Below are 16,434 nucleotides of genomic sequence, written 5' to 3'. Positions count from 1 at the left end.
GAATCTTTGAACATTAAAAACATGCAGATATAGGAGGTCTAAAGAGATAGATTTACATTCATTAAGATAAAGAAGATGGACATTAAAAGATGTCACAAGTGGATGTTGTAAACAAAGTCATAAGAATATAAAACATATGCTTCATTTTGTTTTTCATAAAGTTATCTCATTCTCTGGCAAGCAGTTTCAATTAGTGACTATTCAACCAAATCCAAGTCATTCAGATATTATAGTTTCTTAACTTAAAATTGACACTGGTAATGAGACTTCAATGATTAATATGAGATAGTACTTATGCCACACTCTTAGCTATGGCTTAATAAATAGATGACAAATAACATGGGGAAATGAAAATAGCTTTTATAATTTGAAGAAATTCTCCCTTTTTCATATAATGTTTTATAATTATGCTTAATTATAAATTATAAAATTGTATAAATTTAGTGAATCTTCAATTGATAAGCATTAGTTTTGGGTAAAAGGATTTTATACTATATCCCCCAAACCCTTTCCAGCATTTATTGTCTATAGACTTCTTGATGATGACCATTCTGGCTGCTGTCAAGTGGTACTTCACAGTGGTTTTGAAGAGATAGATTGGGTTAGATTTGGGCATTTTAAAACTATATTTTTGCTGTTGCCAATGTAAGTTTATCCTTTAATCATTAATGGTTATTTAAATAAAAAATCATCCTAAAATATATTTTTCATTATACAATGTGGAATATAAGCCTAGGAGACTTCAAATTGGCAAAGAAATCACATTCCATCAGTCACTACCCACAAAAAAAGAGTAGTGTACACAAGCTTTTGTTTTAGCATCACACATTCACAGCTAATTAGCAACATTCTGAAATAGTCATTCTATAATTACAACCTATTAGCCTGGAGGGAATTTTTTTAAAAAAAAGGATTTTATACTATATCCTTATTTAATTGTTTTCTACAACACTCAGGATCCAATTCCTGGAAGAAGCTAAAAGCAAAACTCAGCAATTGGAATTCTCTTTGCAATTGGAATTTCTCTTTCCCAGATGGGCCAAGAGTCTGAATGCTGATACTGATTGTCATCTAAAGGCATCTTTGATGAGAAAGGGTAATGCTCTCATAAATTCTAACTTCTATGACAGCTCAAGCTATTTGCTAAATTTGTGCTCCATGGTATACCTAGTAAAAGTTAAAATAAAAAATATAAAAATATAATAATAAGTACATTTCAATAACATTTAAAATTCTTATTGGGAATTCTCTTGTGGCACAGTAGGTTAAGTATCTAACATTGTCACTGCAGTGGCCTGGGTTGTTGCTACAGTGTAGCTCCAGTCCCTGGCCTGGGAACATCCACATGCCCTGGGTGCAACCAGAAAAATGAATATTTTAAATTAAATTATTCTTTTTGTCTAATGTTAATGTCATATAAAAGTTATTTTTGTACTTCTTCGAATTTCTCAAAGGTGGCCATATACTAAAATAATTAAAATTTTAATAATGAAATAAATCACTACAATGAAATAGCACCTTTCACTGGCCATCATGAACAAGTCAACAAAAAACAAAACAGAGGGTGTGGAGGAAAGGGAACCCTCCTTCACTGTTGGTGGGAATGTAAACTGGTAAAACCACTGTGGAAAACAGTATGGAGATACATCAGAAAACTAAATATAGAACTATCATATCATCCAGCAATCCTACTCCTGAGCATATATCTGGACAAAACATTCATTCAAAAAGATACATGTGCCCCTGTGTTTATCACAGAACTATTCACAATAGCCAAGACATGGAAAAAACCTAAATGTCCATCGACAGATGAATGGATCAAGATGTGTTTCATACATATTATGGAATACTACTCAGCCATGAAAAAGGACAAAGCAATGCCATTTGTAGCAACATGGATACAACTAGAGATTCTCATACTAAATGAAGTAAGCAGAAATGAAAAGACAAATACCATATGATATCACTTATATGCATAATCTAAAATATGGAACAAATGGTCTTATCTATAAAAGAGAAATACATCACAGCCAAGGAGAGCAGATTTGTGGTTGCCAGGGGTGTAAAGGAAGGGGCAAGAAAAGAGACTGAAGTAAAAATCATCAACTGTTACATCTGAAATGGATAAGCAATAGGGTCCTACTGGACAGCACAGGGAACTATGTCCAATCTCTTGCATAGGAACGTGATGGAAGATAATATAAAAAGATGTGCATATATGTATGGCTGGGTCATTTTCCTATACAACATTAATTGAAGAAACACTGTAAATCAACTATACTTTAATAAAAAGATAATAATTAACTATCAATCATACATAAAAAGAAAGATTATTTACTAATAAAGAAAATAGCAATTTTATAAAGTGTTACGACTTTCATCCTTGTGCATTTAAAAAACAAAACCTTAGTTTTGGAAAATTATCAAAATGTGGTGAAGCAAGATAATAAGCTATTGATAATTATTAATATCCATAAAAATAACAAAAACAAGTTTAAAAGGGAATAGGGAGGGGAACATCTTCTAACTGTTGAAATAATGCTTTGGTGTCTTTTTAAAGCATTCACGTTTTATAATGGCTCTTATCTTGGTCATGTTTTAAAGAGCACAACAATTGCTATGATAAGATCAGAAAAAGTAAAGCTATTTTAGGATTTGCATAATATAAAAGCAATTAAACCAAACATCCCACAATTATGTATCAGATTTTAAAATACTTTTTAAATTCATTACGCAACTTAGTTTAATGAAACTCAAATTGCAATCAAATGGAGAAATCTGATAAAATAGCAACTACCTTATCTCTGACTTACTTGGCTAATTGTTCTTCTCATATCTTATATCTGTAATTGGATTACAAAGATTTTTCTTGAAGAAATTACTGAAGAGAAAGTAGACAGAAACTAATATTTAAAGTGTGAAATAAGAGAATATATATGCCTTGATTATTAGATACTGATACTGGCAAATGAGCTGGAACTCTTAAGGTGTTATATTTGTCATACTTGCTCTTTGCTCTGTCATCTCCACTTCATGGCTTCTTTTATATTTATGCTTCTATTTATTTTATTTTATTTAGCTCTCTAAGGTTTAAAATGCAGATGTGAAGAGAGAGAAAAAGAGAAAGAGCGTTGTGCACACACTGTAGGGTTAGCACAGTCATATCAATGTGTTTCAGGCTAAGAGAAAAGAATAACGCAAAGAAATCAGTGGTGCTAACTTATATACTGGTTACCAGTAATGCCTTTACTTAGGAAATATGATTGAGATGAACCATGGAGGAAAAAAAAGGGGCCTGATGCTTGCATCACTTATTATATATTCATCAACCATTTGGAAATATCTAATAATGATAACTACAATTGTTGACAACTTACTATGTAAGAGGCTTTATTTCTAAGGGTTATCACTGCCAAGCATAGAATCTACTGTCAGTCTCATTAGAGTGATTAAAAACTTCAGTCTACAGATGTTAAATAACTTGTCCCAGCTCTTAGAGTTGGTATATGCTGCAACCGGGATTTGGGCACAGCTTTGTCTGACTTCACTTGGGTACTTTTTTCTACTGCACTCTGCCAGGCATTAATGATAGGGAAATTCTCCTCAAATCCTAACAGGAAGGAAAGCATAACAATTTAAGGAAAAAATGGTTTTGGTGTTGAAAAGAAGTTTGCTTCTGAAATCTGGTCTATTCTCATATATAAGCAACTTCATCATAATGCAATACAGTCAAAATTCTAGTACAAATTTATAGATGTATGTGTAGAAGAGGTTAAATATCAATGAATCACTCTATCTTTGAAACAAAATATTACAACAAATCACTGCAGGGAGAGTAATCTAGAATAACAATTCCTGGTCTTTTTAACCACTACTGAAATATTGAAAATCTTAAAAAGAATAACTGGGAGTTTTTATTGTGGCTCAAAAGAAACAAATCAAATTAGCATCCATGAGGACGCAGATTCAATCACTGGCCTTGCACAGTGGGTTAAGGATCGGGCATTGCCGTGAGCTGTGGTGTAGGTCATAGATGTGGCTCAGATCCTGTGTTGCTGTGGCTGTGGCGTAGGCCATCAGCTACAGCTCCAATTCGACCCCTAACCTGGGAACGTACATATGCTGCAGGTGCAGCCTTAAAAAGATAAGAAAAAAAAGAAAAGAAAAGAAAAGAAAAGGAAAGAGAAAAAAAGAATAACTGGTGATATTTTTAAAACTGTACTCACTGATCCAAAAAATTACTTTATTTCTCCTTTACTTACTTGTTAATCCCTTGTACATTCTAATACAAGTTCTAATATTACAATAAGGTGGCAGGGAACCTTGACTTCTGAGCAGATGACTATGTGTGAATTGCCATAAATCTTAGAATTACAAGAAAAGAGAAAACAGAATACTTTGTATCTGTTTAATTCTTACTTTAAATAGTCTTATTTTATACTTATACTTAGAAAAGTAGAGGCACAGAGAGAAAGTCAATGACATGACTAAGGTCTCATAACTATTAACTACCTGAAGTTAGGTGTAAACCCATATCTACCTAACCAAAGAGATTAAGGTGTGTTTACTACACTGTTGAGCCCCTTCAAAGGAGATAATATCCTCAATTCTTCTGATTAAACAAAATAAATATGTAAGCAAAATAAAGGGAAGATAGCCAAGGAATACAGAAATTGATGACCACTTCCCTCTTTTGTGATATTCTCTGGATCTACTGGTTCTGTGTAATGCAACATGAGGAATCACTGCCAAGATCAGGGAATACATTTTATTTTATTTATTTTTATGTGATTTTTAATTTTTTCTATTATAGTTGATTTACAGTATTCTGTCAATTTCTACTGTACAGAAAGTGACCCAGTCATACAAACACACACACACATACACACACATATACATATATATATTCTTTTTCTTACATTATCCTCCATCATGCCCCATCACATGTGACTGAGTAACTGTTATTTGTAGGGAATGTTTTTGTAACATATTCAATTTCATTTCTAGTGATCAGTCTGTTCAGTTAATCTATTTCTTCTTGATTTAGTTTTGGCAGGCTGTAAGTCTCTAGAAATTTGTCCATTTCTTCTAGGTTGTCAGATTTGTTGGCATACAACTGTTCATGGTATTCTCTCATGGTTTTTTGTATTTCCATAGTATGTGTTGTGACTTTTCCTTTTTAGTTTCTGATTTTGTTTATTTGGGTTTTTTTCTCTCCTCTTCTTGGTGAGTCTAGCCAGAGGTGTGTCCACTTTGTTTACCCTTTCAAATAACCAGCTCTTGGTTTTATTGATTTTTTCAATTTTTTTTAATCTCTATTTTATTGATTTCCTCTTTGATCTTTACGATTTCCTTCCTTCTGCTAACTTTAGATTTTGTTTGTTTTCTAATTAATTTAGGTGGTAGATTAAGTAGTCAATTTGAGATTATTTTATTTTTTGAGGAAGGCCCTTATCAGTATGAATTACCCTCTAAGCACTGCTTTTGCAGCATCCATAGATTTTGAAAGGTTGTATCTTCATTATCATTTGTATCAGGGTATTTTTTAATTTCCTTTTTGATTTCCTCTTTGACCCATTGGTTTTTTAGTAGCATGTTGTTTAGTCTCCATGTAGTCAGCTTTTTCTCATTTCTCTTCCTGTGGGATTTCTAGTTTCATGCCATTGTGGTCAGAGAGGATAACTGAAATAATATCTATACTCTTAAATTTATTGATGTTACTTTTATAATAATCATTTGAGTTACCTTAAAGAAAGCCTCTTGATAGAACTGTTAGTTTTTACTGTAAACATAAATTCCCCAGTGTAATAAAGCAATGGCGAGGTTTTGATGATACTTTTGGTTGCTATTTTTTTTATCTTTTTTTTAAATTACGCAAATGAATTTATCACATCTGTAGGTGTATAATGATCACAACAATCTGATTTCACAGGATTTCCATCCCACAGCCCAAGCACATCCCCCCACCCCCCAAACTGTCTCCTCAGGAGACCATAAGTTTTTCAATGTCTGTGAGTCAGCATCTGTTCTGCAAAGAAGTTCAGTCTGTTCTTTTTTAAGATTCCACATGTCAGTGAAAGCATTTGATGTTGGTGTCTGATTGTATGGCTGACTTCACTTAGCATGATAATTCCTAAGTCCATCCATGCTGCTGCAAATACAATTATTTATTTCCTTTTAATGGCTGAGTAATATTCCATTGTGTATATGTACCACATCTTCTGGATCCACTCCTCTGTCGATGGACATTTAGGTTGTTTCCATGTCTTGGCTATTGTAAATAGTGCTGCAATGAACATCGGAGTACATGTGTCTTTGAGAGTCATGGTTTTCTCCAGATAGATGCCCAGGAGTGGGATTGCTGGATCAAATGGTAGTTATATGTTTAGATTCCTGAGGAATCTCCATACTGTTTTCCAGAGTGGTTGCACAAATTTACATTCCACCAACAGTATACTAGGGTTCCTTTTTCTCCACACCATTTCTAGCTCTTATTGTTTGTAGATTTTTGGATGATGGCCATTCTGGCAGGTGTAAGGTGGTACCTCATCATGGTTTTGATTTGTTTTTCGCTAATGATGAGTGATGTTGAACATCTTTTCATGTGTTTTTTGGCCATCCATATGCCTTCGCTGGAGAATTGTCTGTTGAGATTTTCTGCAGATTTTTTGATGGGGTTGTTTGTTTTACTAGTATTGAGCTGTAAGAGGTGTTTAAAAATTTTGGAGATTAATCCCTTGTCAGTTGATTCACTTGCAAAGACTTTCACCCATTCTGTGGGTTGTCTTTTCATTTTGTAGAGGGTTTCCATTGCTGTCCAGAGACTTTTAAGTTTAATGAGGTCCCATTTGTTTATTTTTGTTTTTACTGTATTTACTCTAAGAGGTGGATCTGAGAAGATGTTGCTGTCGTTTATGTCACAGAGTGTTTAGCCTATGTTTTCCTCTAAGAGTTTTATAGTGTCTGGTCTTATATCTAGGTCTTGAATCCATTTTGAGTTTATTTTTGTGTCTGGTGTTAGGGAGTGTTCTCATTTCATTCTTTTCCATGTGGCTGTCCAGTTTTCCCAGCACCACTTATTGAACAAGCTGTCCTTTCTCCACTGTATATCCTTGCCTCCTTTGTCATAGATTAGTAGTCTGTAGGTGCGTGGTTTTAATTCTGGGCTTTCTATCCTGTTCCACTGATCTATATTTCTGTCTTTGTGCCAATACCATATGGCTTTGATGATTGTTGCTTTGCAGTATAGTCTGAAGTCCGGGAGCCTGATTCCTCCAGCTCCATTTTTCTTTTTCAGGATGTCTTTGGCTCTTCTGGGTCTTTTGTGCTTCCAAACAAACTTTACAATATTTTGTTTGAGTTCTGTGAAAAATGTCCTTGGCAATTTGATAAGGGTTGCATTGAATCTGTAGATAACTTGGGTAGTGTAGTCTTTTTGATAATATTAACTCTTCCAATCCAGGAGCATGGTATGTCTTTCCATCTATTTGTGTCATCTTTGATTTCTTTCATCAGTGTCTTACAGTTTTCAGAGTACATGTCTTTTGTCTCTTTAGGTAGGTTTACTCCTAGGTATTTTATTCTTTTGGATGTGATGGTAAACGGGATTGCTTCCCTAATTTCCCTTTCTGATCTTTCAATGTTAGTGTATAGAAATGCTGTCAATTTCTGTGTATTAATTTTGTATCCTGTGCCTTTGCCAAATTCGTGGATGAGCTCTAACAGTTTTCAGGCAGAGTCTTCAGGATTCTCTGGTATATTATCATGTCATCTACAAATAGTGATAGTTTTACTTCTTCCTTTCCCATCTGGATTCTTTTATTTCTTTTATTTTTCTGATTGCTGTGGCAAGGACTTCCAAAACTATGCTGAAGAGTAGTGGTGAGAGCGGACATCCTTGTCTTGTTCCTGATCTCAGCGGGAATTCTTTCAGCTTTTCACCATTGAGAATGATGTTGGCTGTGGGTATGTCGTATATGGTCTTTATCATGTTGAGGTAGGTTTCCTCTATGCCCTCTTTCTGAAGGGTTTCTGTCAGAAATGGGTGTTGGATTTTGTCAAAGGCTTTTTCCATGTCTATTGAGAGGATCATATGGTTTTTATTCTTCAGTTTGTTAAAGTGGTGTATCACAGTGCTGGATTTGTGGATATTGAAGAACCCTTGCATCCAGGGGATATATCCCATTTGATCATGATGTACAATCCTTTTAATGTATTGGTGGATGTGGTTTGCTAGTATTTTGTTGAGGATTTTTGCATCAATGTTCATCAGTGAAACTGGCCCATAGTTTTCTTTTTTTGTGGTATCCTTGTCTGGATTTGGTATCAGGGTGATGGTGGCCTCATAGAATGAGTTTGGGAGTATCCCTTCCTCTGCAATTTTTTGAAATGGTTTCAGAAGGAGAGGTGTTAGCTCTTCTCTAAATGATTAATAGAATTCGCCTGTGAAGCCATCTGTTCCCGGAATTTTGTTCGTTGGAAGTTTTTTAATCATGGTTTCATTTGAATATCTTGTGACTGGTCCATTCATCTTTTCTATTTCCTCTTGGTTTAGTCTTGGAAGATTGTACTTTTCTAAGAATTTGTCCATTTCTTCTAGGTTTTCCATTTTATTGGCATATACTTGCATATTGTAGTCTCCTATGATCCTTTGTATTTCTGTGATATCCATTGTTACTTCTCCTTTTTCATTTCTAATTTTATTGATTTGAATCCTCTCTCTTTTTTGCTTGATAAGTCTGGCTAGGGGTTTATCAATTTTGTTGATCTTTTCAAAGAACCAGCTTTTCGTTTCATTGATCTTTTCTATGGTTTTCTTTGTTTCTATTTCATTGATCCTCTGATCTTAATGATTTCTTTCCTTCTACTAACGTTAGCTCTTGTCTGTTCTTGTCTCTCGAGCTGCTTTAGATGTAAAGTTAGCTTGTTTATTTGAGCTTTTTCTTATTTCCTTGTATTGCTATAAACTTTCCTCTTAGAATGGCTTTTGCCCCGTCCCATAGGTTTTGGAGTGTCATATCTTTGTTGTCATTTGCTTCTAAATATTTTTTAATTTCCTCTTTGATTTTTTCAGTGATCCATTGGTTGTTTAGTAGCATGTTGTTGAGTCTCCACATGTTTGTGTTTTTTGCAGTTTTTTTCTTGTTGTTGATTTCCAGTCTTATAGCATTGTGGTCAGAAAAGATACTTGATATGATTTCATTTTTCTTAAAGTTACCAAGGTTGAACTTGTAGTCCAGGATGTGATCAATCTTAGAGAATGTTCCATGTGCACTTGAGAAGAATGTACATTTTTTTGCTTTTGCATGGGGTGTCCTATATACATCTATTAAGTCCATCTGGTTTAATGCATCATTCAGGGCCTATGTTTCCTTATTGATTTTCTGTCTGGTTGATCTGTCCATTGCTGTAAGTGGGGAGTTAAAGTCCCCCACTATGATTTGTTATTGTCAATTTCTCCTTTTAAGGTTGTTAGCAGTTGCCTTATATATTGCAGTGATGCTATTTTGGGTAGATATTTAAAATTGTTATATCTTCCTCTTGGATTGCTTCTTTGATCATTAGGTAATGATCTTCTTGTCCCTTAAGATATTCTTCATTTTAAAGCCTATTTTGTCTGATATGAGTATTGCTACTCCAGATTTCTTTTGATCCCCATTTGCATGAAATATTTTCTTCCATCCTCTCACTTTCAATTTGTATGTGTCTCTAGAAGTCAAGTGGGTCTCTTGAAGACAGTGTATGTATGGGTCTTGTTTGTGTATCCATTCAGCCAGTCTTTGTTTTTTGGTTGGGGCATTTAGTCCTTTAACATTTATGGTAATTATTGATATGTATGTTCTTATTGCCATTTTATTAATTTCTTTGGATTTGTGTTTGTTGCTCTTTTTTCTTTCCTTCTTCTCTTGTTCTTATCTGCCTAGAGAAGTTCCTTTAGTATTTGTTGTAAGGCTGGTTTAGTGCTGCGGAATTCTCTCAGCCTTTGCTTATCTGTGAAGCTTCTGATATCTCCTTCAAATCTGAATGAGAGCCTTGCTGGGGAGAGTAATCTTGGTTGGAGGTTTTTCCTTTCATCACTTTAAGTATGTCATGGCACTCCCTTCAGGCCTGTAGAGATCCTGCTGAAAAATCTGCTGATAACCTTATTGGGGTTCCCTTGTATGTTACTTGTTTCTTTTCCCTAGCTGCTTTCAAGATTTTCTCTTTGTCTTTAAATTTGACCAGTTTGATTACTATGTATCTCAGTGAATTCCTCCTTGGGTTTATTTTTTATGGTACTTGTTGTGCTTCCTGGATTTGAGTGAGTGGTTCCTTTCCCATGTTAGGGAATTTTTTGGCTATTATCTCTTGGAATATTTTTTCTGTCCTCTTTTCTCTCTCTTCTCCTTCTGGCGCCCCTATAATATGGATGTTGGTGTGTTTAATGTTGTCCCAGAGTTCTCTGAGACTCTCTTCATTTGTTTTCAACCTTTTTTCTCTTTTCTGTTCTGCATCTGTAATTTCCACTAATCTGTCCTCCACCTCACTTATTCTTTCTTCTGCCTCCTGTATTCTGCTCTTAGCTGCTTCTAATGATTTTTATGTTTCAGTTATTGTATTTTGCATCTCTTCTTGTTTAAGTTTTATATCTTGTATCTCTTTGCTCAGTGTTTCCTATAAGTTATCCATCTTTGCCTCCAGTTTATGTCCAATGTCTTGCATCATCTTCAGCATCAAGAGTCTAAAGTCTTTTTCCTGGAGGCTAAGAATCTCCTCAATGCTTAGCTGTTTTTCTGGGATTTTTTCTTTCTCCCTCATCTGAGTTATAGTTCTCTGTCTTTTCATTTTTATAGGTTTTTGGTGTGGTGACCTTTTTCCAGATAATAGAGTTGTAGCCTCTCTTCCTTCTGGTGTCTGCCCCACTTGTGCCTGAAGTCAGTATAGGGGCTTGCTGTAGGCTTCCTGATGAGAGGTGCTGATGCCCGCCCACTGCTGGGTGGAACTGATTCTAATCCCATTGGTGGGTGGGGCTGTGTCTCTGGATGAGGTTAGAGGCAGTTGTGTGCCTGAGGGGTCTTTAGGTAGTCTGTTTACTGAGGGGCGGGGATGTGATCCCACCTGGATTGTTGTTTGCCCTGGGGCTTCTCAGTGCTGACTGATGGGTGGGGCCAGATTTTCCCAAAATGGCCATCCCCAGAGAAAGGCATGCTGCTGAATATTCCCAAGAGCTTTGCTTCCAATGTCCTTCCCTCACAACAAGCCACATTCACCCCTGTTTTCCCAGGATGTCCTCCAAGAACTGCAGTCAGGTTTGACCCAGATTCCTATGGAGACTTTGCTTTGCCATGGAACACAGTGCACATGAAAGTCTGTGTGTGCCGTTTAAGAATGGGGTCTCTGTTTCCCCCAGTCCCATGATTTCCTGTGCACAAGTCCCACTGGCCTTCAATGCCAGATACTCCAGGGGCTCTTTCTCCCAGTGCCAGATCCCCACACAGTGAGAGTTTGATGTGGGGCTCAGAACTCTCACTCCTGTAGGTGAGTCTCTGTGAACCAGTTAGTTTCCAGTCTGTGGAGCTTCCCACCCAGGAGGTATGGGGTTGTTGACATCATGAAATCGCCCCTCCTACCTCCTGATGTGTCCTCGTCTTTTTCTTCTGGAGTAGGATATCTTTTTTAATGTTTCTGGTCCATTTGGGTGAAGAATGCTCAGCCTTTAGTTGTGAATTTTGTTGTTTTTAGGAGAGAAGTTGAGCTCCAGTCCTTGTATTCTGCCATCTTAATCCCATCTCCAGGGAAATCTTTTTCATGTTTGATATACTATCTAAAGAACTTTGGCAATTCTTCCCAATCTTATATCTTTATTTGCATCTGTTAGCTTAGAAATCTGTGTATAAGGGCTCTACACAGCTAGGGCATCAGTCACAGGTAGGTGGGGAAACAAAACTGTCATCACTCCGTGTACTGTAAATGTCCCTTAAACCCCCTGATGTCTGGACTTACTGAGGTTCTCTGCACAGAATGAATTCAGAGACAAAGTGATAGGCAAGAAACAGATTTATTATGATAGAATGCTTGTGAGAGATGCAAGCAGGCAGGGAAGAAAGCTCTCTTGGTTGCCTTTTAAAATAGCCTTCTATAGGAATTCTAGTGGCCTATTGGGTTAAAGATTCAGCATTTTCACTGCTGTGGCTTAGGTTGCTGCTGTGGTTTGATCCCTGGCCTTGGAAATTCTACATGCTAGGAATATGGCCAAAAAATAACCATTTATTTGCAATAAAATAGTCACCCCAAATCTGCATTGTTTTCTGCTTAACGTCTTTAAATTTTATCTATATATTCTTTAATAAGCATATGGTCTGCAGAAGAGAAAGAGTTTCTTTTTCTTTTTTTTTCTGTTAGCTTCTTTGATAGTCAACAAGAGATATAGTTTCCATTTTGTCCTGATTGTTAGGAAGCTTAGAACTAACTGTTAGGTTTTTGGTTTTTATTATCTTTGTTTGTGTTTGTTTATGAGGGTGAGTGTATTTTTATTCTAATACACCAAAAATAATTTTTAGCACTTGGTTTGGTACAAACAAACATACAAAATAAATATGTGAGAAATATTTGGTGTTATAACAGATGCCCATTATAAAAACATTCTTTGTTGATTTATTTTATTAAAAGATGTTTTAAGACAGCTCATTTTTTTCTCTTGCGTATTGATTTGATTAACTCAGGGTTTGTATAAACTAAATTCTCCTTAGTTTTCCTCTTCTTTCTCCTCCAAATGTTTAGAAACTGTTTTTTACAAAAACATTTTAGAGAAGTTTTACTATATCATCCTAAAGGCTATTTCTGTGCTATCACAATTACTATCTGACAATGAACTAAGATTGCATGTTTTGCTGAGGCACCACTGTTGCAATTAATCTTAAGTAGAGTATATACAGTGGTTTCAATTTAGTTCTTAATGGGTTATACTGTACATAGTAAAATTACCACAAAGAATTGATGAGTAGCATTTAATTAACAGATGATATCCTGATCTTAAAGACTGCAATATCTAATTTCTCAGAGACATAAAGAATCTTGAGAAAAATATATACAACATAGGAGGAACAAAGTGAAATACTTATTAGGATATTCAAGCACAGACCACAGGGACATTTGGAGGGGAGTTTACTGACATTCAAAGTAGTCATGGATCAGAGTGGCTAGGAGCAGGTTAGGGGTCTGATTTTCTGTTCTCGGCTACTATTTTCTCTATCTTAGCCTGCATTTCCCAGATAGCATAGCCTGAATCAAATATTTCAGCTCCACTACTTGAACCCCAAACAGAAGTGAGGAAAAAAAATGAAATTAATTGAGGAAAGAAGGAGAGTAAATACAAGAATGTATTACTAAGTTGGCCATCACTATTAAGCATGACTCAAACTCATGAGGTTATCCTCCAAAAGATAAAATAAAAAAGCTTTTCTCAAGACATTTATTCCTGGGATTTGAAAATTTATCTTTACCTATAATCTCTCTCTCTCTTTTTTTTTTTCTTTTTTTGTCTTTTCTAGGGCTGCACCCGTGGCATACGCAGGTTCTCAGGCTAGGGGTCTAATTGGAGCTGTAGCCACTGGCCTACGCCACAGCTACAGCAATGCCAGATCTGAGACACGTCTGTGGCCTACACCACAGCTCATGGCAATGACAGATCCTTAACCCCCTGAGCAAAGCCAGGGATCGAACCCACAACCTCATGGTTCCTAGTCAGATTCGTTAACCACTGAGCCATGATGGGAACTCCTCAATCTATAATCACTTCATGGTTAAGTTTCACCTCCCAGGTTGTGATTTAATTTGTTATTTCTGGGTTGCATGTGTGGAGACCCTGAATATGCCCACAACATCCACTCATCATGGAATAGGAAAGCTTCAAAATAGGAGACCAATGGTATTCCCAGAATCCATGAGATGAGACACAATTGGGTTGTACTTCATGAATCTTTTTGAAGTCTACACAGAATGGGTTATCACAAAACAGCTTAGTCTCTAAAAAAGAGTCAAAGTCTCCAGAAACAAGGAAATTGAGATGATCTGCAACAACATATAAGAAGCATCTGTCCGACTGACTAGTTCTCAGGTCTACTGATGCTTGCCCTAATATCCAGGGACTTAATGTAACACAGTACTTCCATTGTGTAAGTGTCCTTACTTCTTCCCAAAGAGGTAAGATACAGGTCGAATTAGTCATAGAATCTCATCTAAGGACATTTCCTTAAGCCAATTCATATGTGAAATAGGACTTCTTTTATTTTTATTCAACATCAACTGTTCACAGGAAATACTATGAAGGAGCTATGCAAATGAAATAGAGGTAAGGTGATATTGGATTTCTGACCACCAGTTCACCTAATTTCCCATGCTTTCTATATCTGCTCTGGTCAGATCCCGTATATCATGCCCATGATACACTGAGTTACTGCTTCACATTCCCAAACTTACAACTTGGCAGGTCTTATAATACCCAAATTGGGATAAATAGATGTGTCTACGTAGGCATTTGGTGCCCAATGGTCAGGATTTCTTGCCATTATGGCCTAGTAGTATACTAGGTTTTATTTTTTCAAAGATGATAATTTCCTGGTTGTGGAAAGCTTGATTTTGTCCTTTAGCCTAGGATTTTGTATGTCAGCTTCCCTAATGGAGCAAATCAGAGATTCAGTATAGCATCCTAAATATGTCAGATATGTTTAGTACTATAAGACCTCCGGGTCACATATTTTGAGTTACAAAGCAGCTTGCACCAGGGTCTTGGCTTGCTACAGAATACTTTCTTGCTAGTGGCTCTATAAAAAAAACTGCATTTTTCTGGAATAACCCAATAAAGGATCATAGCAGTGTTCTAAAGTATGGTAAATGTTTCCTCAAAAATCCATAGGTCCACAGCAAGCACTATAATTGGTGAATATGCTACAGTTGACTTGAACTCCTCAACTGTTCACTGATATCTTCAACAGGACTTCCCTTCACCGTTTGCCATTCTGGTGTCTTTCTAGAACATATAGAATCCTTGTTAGTTCCATATCATTGAGTTCAATTAGCTTGATACATTACAGTAGACCAACATGATGTTCTGAGGAATAGCAAGAGGATCAGTGTTTCTGCAGAGCCTATCATGAATGTGAGCATGAGCATTAATATAGCCCTTAGGGCAATCAGAGAATGTATACTGCTACCCTGACTATGTGATGAAAAACTGCTTTTGTTTCTCCCTACTGTCAGAATTAAAGAAAAATGCAACTGGTAAATAATTTCCTGTGTGCCAAGTGCCAGAGATGTGTGGTACTACGCCAATAAAAACACCACGCCAAGCATATACATGCAGTTGGGGCCACAGCCTGGGTAAGCATAAGGTAGTTAGCCCACAGTCATCTACTAATCAGTATCAATTTTTTATTGATTTTTTTCCAGCAGCCCAGTAGGTGAACTGAATGGGGGACATGGAAGAAGCCACTGCCTCTGCATTGTTTAAGTATCTAATGGTGGTTCTTATCACTTTAACTCCTCCTAAATATAGTATTGCTTCTTATATATCCTCCAGGATAGAGAAGGGCTTTCTGCTTGGCCTTTTTTTTTTTTTTTTTTTTTTTTTAAACCATAATGGCTTATACTCCACAGATCATAAATCTATGTGAAGATTCTGCCAGGTAAGTATATCAGACACAATTATCCACTTGGGGCCACAGAAATAACTGTAGGGTAGTTGTGTGGACATGTTGGATTATTGAATTATGAGACAGTGAGACAAACCTGAGCTAAAACTCCATCTATCACCTGGCATAGCCTCCACTCATGTATTTCAGTCTCTCCATTATCAGTCTCAGTTCAGAACCCTTGCCTGACAGTCCTTACAATATCTGTCATTCCTCTTTGCCAAACACAGTTATCCTAGTATTAAGCAAGTTCCTTTTGGAAATGATCAGGGGAATATTTATGTAATTTACTTGCAGTAATATACAAGTCCATTCTCAAGGAGACCTGGATTCCTCTTCAATCAGTGGTTTCTGGGTCTATGAACAGACTTAAAATTTGGAATTTTTGTGAGGAATCCTAATTTTCCACTTTGATGGCTGATGTCAGTTCAAAAGATCTCATTTTACGTCATTTTATTTTTATTGTATATGTCACGTGACACACTACTCTGGTTATCACCTACCTTTCCTCTAGGACATTTATTTGCCATCTTTCTCTAGTATTTATTTGCCATCATCACAGATACCTGTGTAACAAGACACCCTAATTTCTACTCCAGCAATATTACCCATGAGAGTAATTAAATCCATTTTGCCTCTGAATATGAAATGCTGTCGCCTGTATTCTTTCACTCCAGAATACTATTATTCCTACTTGTCCTGGAAAGCACAGTTTCACAGCAAAATTCCCCACTGCCATTGAAGTCCTACCTGGGCAGGAAACATT

The 16,434-nt window shown here is 36.2% G+C and overlaps 1 long non-coding RNA gene across 1 annotated transcript in view; it reads right to left on the bottom strand.

Annotated features, from left to right (window-relative positions):
• Nucleotides 1-16,434, bottom strand: part of LOC102164767 (uncharacterized) — a 614,073-nt gene that overhangs the window by 2,781 nt on the left and 594,858 nt on the right. The gene's annotated exons all lie outside the window — the stretch shown is intronic.

The sequence above is a fragment of the Sus scrofa genome, chromosome 1 (genome assembly GCF_054392235.1).
Source record: "Sus scrofa isolate SSC_HxYL_T2T_F1_AM1 chromosome 1, Sscrofa_HxYL_maternal_Yorkshire_Landrace_v2.0, whole genome shotgun sequence".
Lineage (NCBI taxonomy): Eukaryota > Metazoa > Chordata > Mammalia > Artiodactyla > Suidae > Sus > Sus scrofa.
This window is presented reverse-complemented; position numbering and strand designations above follow the sequence as displayed.